The 6,000-nt window shown below is 45.8% G+C and overlaps 1 pseudogene; it reads left to right on the top strand.

Annotated features, from left to right (window-relative positions):
• LOC135532184 (ras-associating and dilute domain-containing protein-like) overlaps positions 1–6,000 on the top strand; it is a 94,273-nt pseudogene that overhangs the window by 23,351 nt on the left and 64,922 nt on the right.

Below are 6,000 nucleotides of genomic sequence, written 5' to 3'. Positions count from 1 at the left end.
CACCACTGAGGATAGAGGTCATGTCTGTCTAGCTCACCACTGAGGATAGAGGTCATGTCTGTCTACCTCACCACTGAGGATAGAGGTCATGTCTGTCTAGCTCACCACTGAGGATAGAGGTCATGTCTGTCTAGCTCACCACTGAGGATAGAGGTCATGTCTGTCTAGCTCACCACTGAGGATAGAGGTCATGTCTGTCTAGCTCACCACTGAGGATAGAGGTCATGTCTGTCTAGCTCACCACTGAGGATAGAGGTCATGTCTGTCTAGCTCACCACTGAGGATAGAGGTCATGTCTGTCTAGCTCACCACTGAGGATAGAGGTCATGTCTGTCTAGGATAGAGGTCTCACCTCACCACTGAGGATAGAGGTCATGTCTGTCTAGCTCACCACTGAGGATAGAGGTCATGTCTGTCTAGCTCACCACTGAGGATAGAGGTCATGTCTGTCTAGCTCACCACTGAGGATAGAGGTCATGTCTGTCTAGCTCACCACTGAGGATAGAGGTCATGTCTGTCTAGCTCACCACTGAGGATAGAGGTCATGTCTGTCTAGCTCACCACTGAGGATAGAGGTCATGTCTGTCTAGCTCACCACTGAGGATAGAGGTCATGTCTGTCTAGCTCACCACTGAGGATAGAGGTCATGTCTGTCTACCTCACCACTGAGGATAGAGGTCATGTCTGTCTAGCTCACCACTGAGGATAGAGGTCATGTCTGTCTAGCTCACCACTGAGGATAGAGGTCATGTCTGTCTAGCTCACCACTGAGGATAGAGGTCATGTCTGTCTAGCTCACCACTGAGGATAGAGGTCATGTCTGTCTAGCTCACCACTGAGGATAGAGGTCATGTCTGTCTACCTCACCACTGAGGATAGAGGTCATGTCTGTCTAGCTCACCACTGAGGATAGAGGTCATGTCTGTCTAGCTCACCACTGAGAATAGAGGTCATGTCTGTCTAGCTCACCACTGAGGATAGAGGTCATGTCTGTCTAGCTCACCACTGAGGATAGAGGTCATGTCTGTCTAGCTCACCACTGAGGTCTGTTGCTCACCACTGAGGATAGAGGTCATGTCTGTCTAGCTGTAGAGGTCATGTCTGTCTGTGTGTGTGAGGATAGAGGTCATGTCTGTGTGTGTGAGGATAGAGGTGTGTCTGTCTACCTCACCACTGAGGATAGAGGTCATGTCTGTGTCACCACTGAGGATGTTGTCATGTGTGTGTGTGTTGTGATGTGTGTGTTTGTGTGTGTGTGTGTGTGTGTGTGTGTGTGTGTGTTCCAGTCCCTGTACGAGTACTTCCTGGTCTGCTGGACTGTAACCCGTTCCCAGTGGACAGCTCTGAACCCTGCTGGAGAGGAGGTACAGGGTTTCCTGAGCCCGTTCGCAGGGTCCTGCAGGATAGACCACACACACACACACACACACACACACACACACACACACACACACACACACACACACACACACACATGATTCCTGGATGAAATATATTTGGTATTATACATTTTTACACTTCTGTCACTTTGGTGTGTGTGTGTGTGTGTGTGTCTGTGTGTGTGTGTGTGTGTCTGTGTGTGTGTGTGTGTGTGTGTCTCCAGGTGTTCCAGTGCAGTCAGGAGCTCCTCCAGGGGTACCAGGTCCACCCAGAGGTCCAGGCCCAGATGTTCTCCTACCTCTTCTTCTTCTCCAACGTATCTCTCTTCAACCAGCTCATGGACAAGGGTGAGACACACACACACACACACACACACACACACACAACACACACACACACACACACACACACACACACACATTTACATTCCATTTGACACAGTAATTTATCCACACACACCAGTCACATTCATCTTGAGATGGCTAGGTGGGACATTCTCATCTCAGACATTTTCGACTGGAAGCTAGTGTTGATGGGGTGACCTTCGACTGGAAGCTCTGTCATTCATCTTGGAGATGGGTGAGGTGGGGTGACAACGACAAGCTAGTGTCAGAGGAGTGGGGTGACCTTCGACTGGGAGGAGTGGGGTGACCTTCGACTGGAAGCTAGTGTGGTGAGAGGAGGAGTGGGGTGACCTTCGACTGGAAGCTAGTGTGGTGAGCAGAGAGGTGACCTTCGACTGGAAGCTAGTGTGGTGAGAGGAGGAGTGGGGTGACCTTCGACTGGAAGCTAGTGTGGTGAGAGGAGGAGTGGGGTGACCTTCGACTGGAAGCTAGTGTGGTGAGCTAGTGTGGTGAGAGGAGTGGGGTGACCTTCGACTGGAAGCTAGTGGGGTGAGAGGAGGAGTGGGGTGACCTTCGACTGGAAGCTAGTGGGGTGAGAGGAGGAGTACTGTGGGGGCGACATGGGAGAACTTGGGGAGGCTGCAGCGTTCTGGATAAGTTGCAGGGGTTTGACAGGGAGCCAACTGAGAGTCGCAGTACGTCCAGACGGGAGTAGTACCTGTGTGAGATAGAGACGTATTTTACGGCCCAGGAGTCACTGCTTTGATGTTAACTTGTTGACGCTTCCTGGTAGTGGGATCAGTTGTCATCAGCAACCGCTGAATAGCATTGCCCCACAGTCAAATTATATTACTAGAAAATATTCATGAAATCACAAGTGCAACATTGAAAAACACAGCTTAGCCTTTTGTTAATCCACCTGTCGCCTTAGATTTTGAAATTATGCTTTACAGCGAAAGCAATCCAAGCGTTTGTTTATCGTAAGTTTATCGATAGCATAGCATTATGTACACTAAGCATTAAGTAGCAGTAGGTCACGAAAATCAGAAAAGCAATCAAAAAAAAAAACGGTTACCTTTGATGATCTTCGGATATTTTCACTCACCCAAGTTACACAACAAATGTTCCTTCTGTTCCAGAAAGATTATTTTTATACCCAAAATACCTCCGTTTGTTTGTCGCGTGTTCAGAAATCCACAGGAAAGAGCGGTCACCACAACGCAGACGAAAATTCCAAATAATATCTATAATGTCCACAGAAACATGTCAAACGTTTTTTTATAATCAATCTTCAGGTAGTTTTTTAAAATAAATATTCGATAATATATCGACCGAGTGAGTAGCTTTTTCCATAACAGCGGGAGGAACAATGGCGGCTTTACTCAATTGCGCAGAAACTCACTCTGAGAGCCTCTCCACTGACGCAATGTGATCCTTCACGCTCATCTTTCAAAATAAAAGCCTGAAACTATGTCTAGTGACTGTAGACACATTAGGGAAGCTATAGAAAAAGGAATCTGGTTGATATCCCTTTCAATGGTCAATAGGGATGCATAGGAACACAGAGCTTTCAAAATAAGAGTCACTTCCTGATTGGATTTTTCTCAGGCTTTCGCCTGCAATATCAGTTCTGCTATATTCACAGACAATATTTTTACAGTTTTGGAGACTTTAGAGGTTTTCTACCCTATAATCTGATATATAAGAAGAAACGTAATTGAGTGTCATCTGCATAGCAATGATGGGAGAGACTGTGTGGTTTTGACGGAGCCAAGTGACTTGGTGTATAGAGAGCAGGGGGACTAGAACCGAGCTCTGGGCTAAATGTATATAGCTCCAGTAAAACAGGTCTGTTGAGTGTGAAAAAACCCAGCAGCGTTGCAGTTCTTGACACAAACTTGTGTGCCTGCCACCTACTACCATACCTCTGTTCAAAGGCACTTCAATCTTTTGTCTTGCCCATTCACCCTCTGAATGGCACACAGACACAATCCATGTCTCGAGGCTTAAACATCCTCCATTCACCTGTCTCCTCCATTCAATGCCACAAGAGAAGAAGCCAAGAGGTCTGCAAAGCTGTCATCAAGCATTCCAGGTGAAGCTGGTTGAGAGAATACCAAGAGTTCTGCAAAGCTGTCACCAAGCATTCCAGGTGAAGCTGGTTGAGAGAATACCAAGAGGTCTGCAAAGCTGTCATCAAGCATTCCAGGTGAAGCTGGTTGAGAGAATACCAAGAGTTCTGCAAAGCTGTCATCAAGCATTCCAGGTGAAGCTGGTTGAGAGAATACCAAGAGGTCTGCAAAGCTGTCATCAAGCATTCCAGGTGAAGCTGGTTGAGAGAATACCAAGAGTTCTGCAAAGCTGTCATCAAGCATTCCAGGTGAGGCTGGTTGAGAGAATACCAAGAGGTCTGCAAAGCTGTCATCAAGCATTCCAGGTGAAGCTGGTTGAGAGAATACCAAGAGTTCTGCAAAGCTGTCATCAAGCATTCCAGGTGAAGCTGGTTGAGAGAATACCAAGAGGTCTGCAAAGCTGTCATCAAGCATTCCAGGTGAAGCTGGTTGAGAGAATACCGAGAGGTCTGCAAAGCTGTCATCAAGCATTCCAGGTGAAGCTGGTTGAGAAATACCGAGAGGTCTGCAAATCTGTCATCAAGCATTCCAGGTGAAGCTGGTTGAGAGAATACCAAGAGGTCTGCAAAGCTGTCATCAAGCATTCCAGGTGAAGCTGGTTGAGAGAATACCAAGAGGTCTACAAATCTGTCATCAAGCATTCCAGGTGAAGCTGGTTGAGAGAATACCAAGAGGTCTGCAAAGCTGTCATCAAGCATTCCAGGTGAAGCTGGTTGAGAGAATACCAAGAGGTCTGCAAAGCTGTCATCAAGGCAAAAAGGGAGGCTGCTTTGAAGAAGAATGTCAAATATACATATATTTTGATTTGTTTAACACTTTTTTTGGTTACAACATGATTCCATATGTGTTATTTCATAGTGTTGATGTCTTCAATAGTATTCTACAATGTAGAAAATAGTACAAATTAAGACGAACTTGAGTAGGTGTGTCCAAACTTTTGACTGGTACTGTATGTGTATATATATATCAAATCAAATCAAATTTATTTATATAGCCCTTCGTACATCAGCTGATATCTCAAAGTGCTGTACAGAAACCCAGCCTAAAACCCCAAACAGCAAGCAATGCAGGTGTAGATGCACGGTGGTTAGGAAAAACTCCCTAGAAAGGCCAAAACCTAGGAAGAAACCTAGAGAGGAACCAGGCTATGTGGGGTGGCCAGTCCTCTTCTGGCTGTGCCGGGTAGAGATTATAACAGAACATGGCCAAGATGTTCAAATGTTCATAAATGACCAGCATGGTTGAATAATAATAAGGCAGAACAGTTGAAACTGGAGCAGCAGCACGGCCAGGTGGACTGGGGACAGCAAGGAGTCATCATGTCAGGTAGTCCTGGGGCATGGTCCTAGGGGTGCCAACCCAGACAGGATGACCACATCAGTGAATCAACCCACTCAGGTGACGCACCCCTTCCAGGGACGGCATGAGAGAGCCCCAGTAAGCCAGTGACTCAGCCCCTGTAATAGGGTTAGAGGCAGAGAATCCCAGTGGAAAGAGGGGAACCGGCCAGGCAGAGACAGCAAGGGTGGTTCGTTGCTCCAGAGCCTTTCCGGGCCAGACTCACCTTCCCACTCCTGGGCCAGACTACTACTACTATATATATATATACATACATACATATATACATATATATATATATATACATATATATACATACATACAGTTGAAGTCGGAAGTTTACATACACCTACACCTACTCGAGAGTTGTAGTAGAAGAGACTAAGAGTAGTAAGAGAGCAGTACTTACATTTAAACTCAGTTTTTCACAATTCCTGACATTTAATCTTAGTCAAAATTCCCAGTTTTAGGTCAGTTAGGATCACCACTTTATTTTAAGAATGTGAAATGTCAGAATAATGATGATTTATTTAAGCTTTTATTTATTTTATCACATTCCCAGTGGGTCAGAAGTTTACACACACTCAATTAGTATTTGGTAGCATTGCCTTTAAATTGTTTAACTTGGGTCAAACGTTTCGGGTAGCCTTCCACAAGCTTCCCACAATAAGTTGGGTGAATGTTGGCCCATTCCTCCTGACAAAGCTGCTGTAGTGAGTGTTTTAATACTGATGGGGACATTCATGAGGGATATATTAATGAGGGATGTTTTTCATGTTTTATCAGAACTAAGAATGTTGTATTTC

This window comes from Oncorhynchus masou, unplaced genomic scaffold (assembly GCF_036934945.1).
Source record: "Oncorhynchus masou masou isolate Uvic2021 unplaced genomic scaffold, UVic_Omas_1.1 unplaced_scaffold_1760, whole genome shotgun sequence".
Taxonomy (NCBI): domain Eukaryota; kingdom Metazoa; phylum Chordata; class Actinopteri; order Salmoniformes; family Salmonidae; genus Oncorhynchus; species Oncorhynchus masou.
This window is presented reverse-complemented; position numbering and strand designations above follow the sequence as displayed.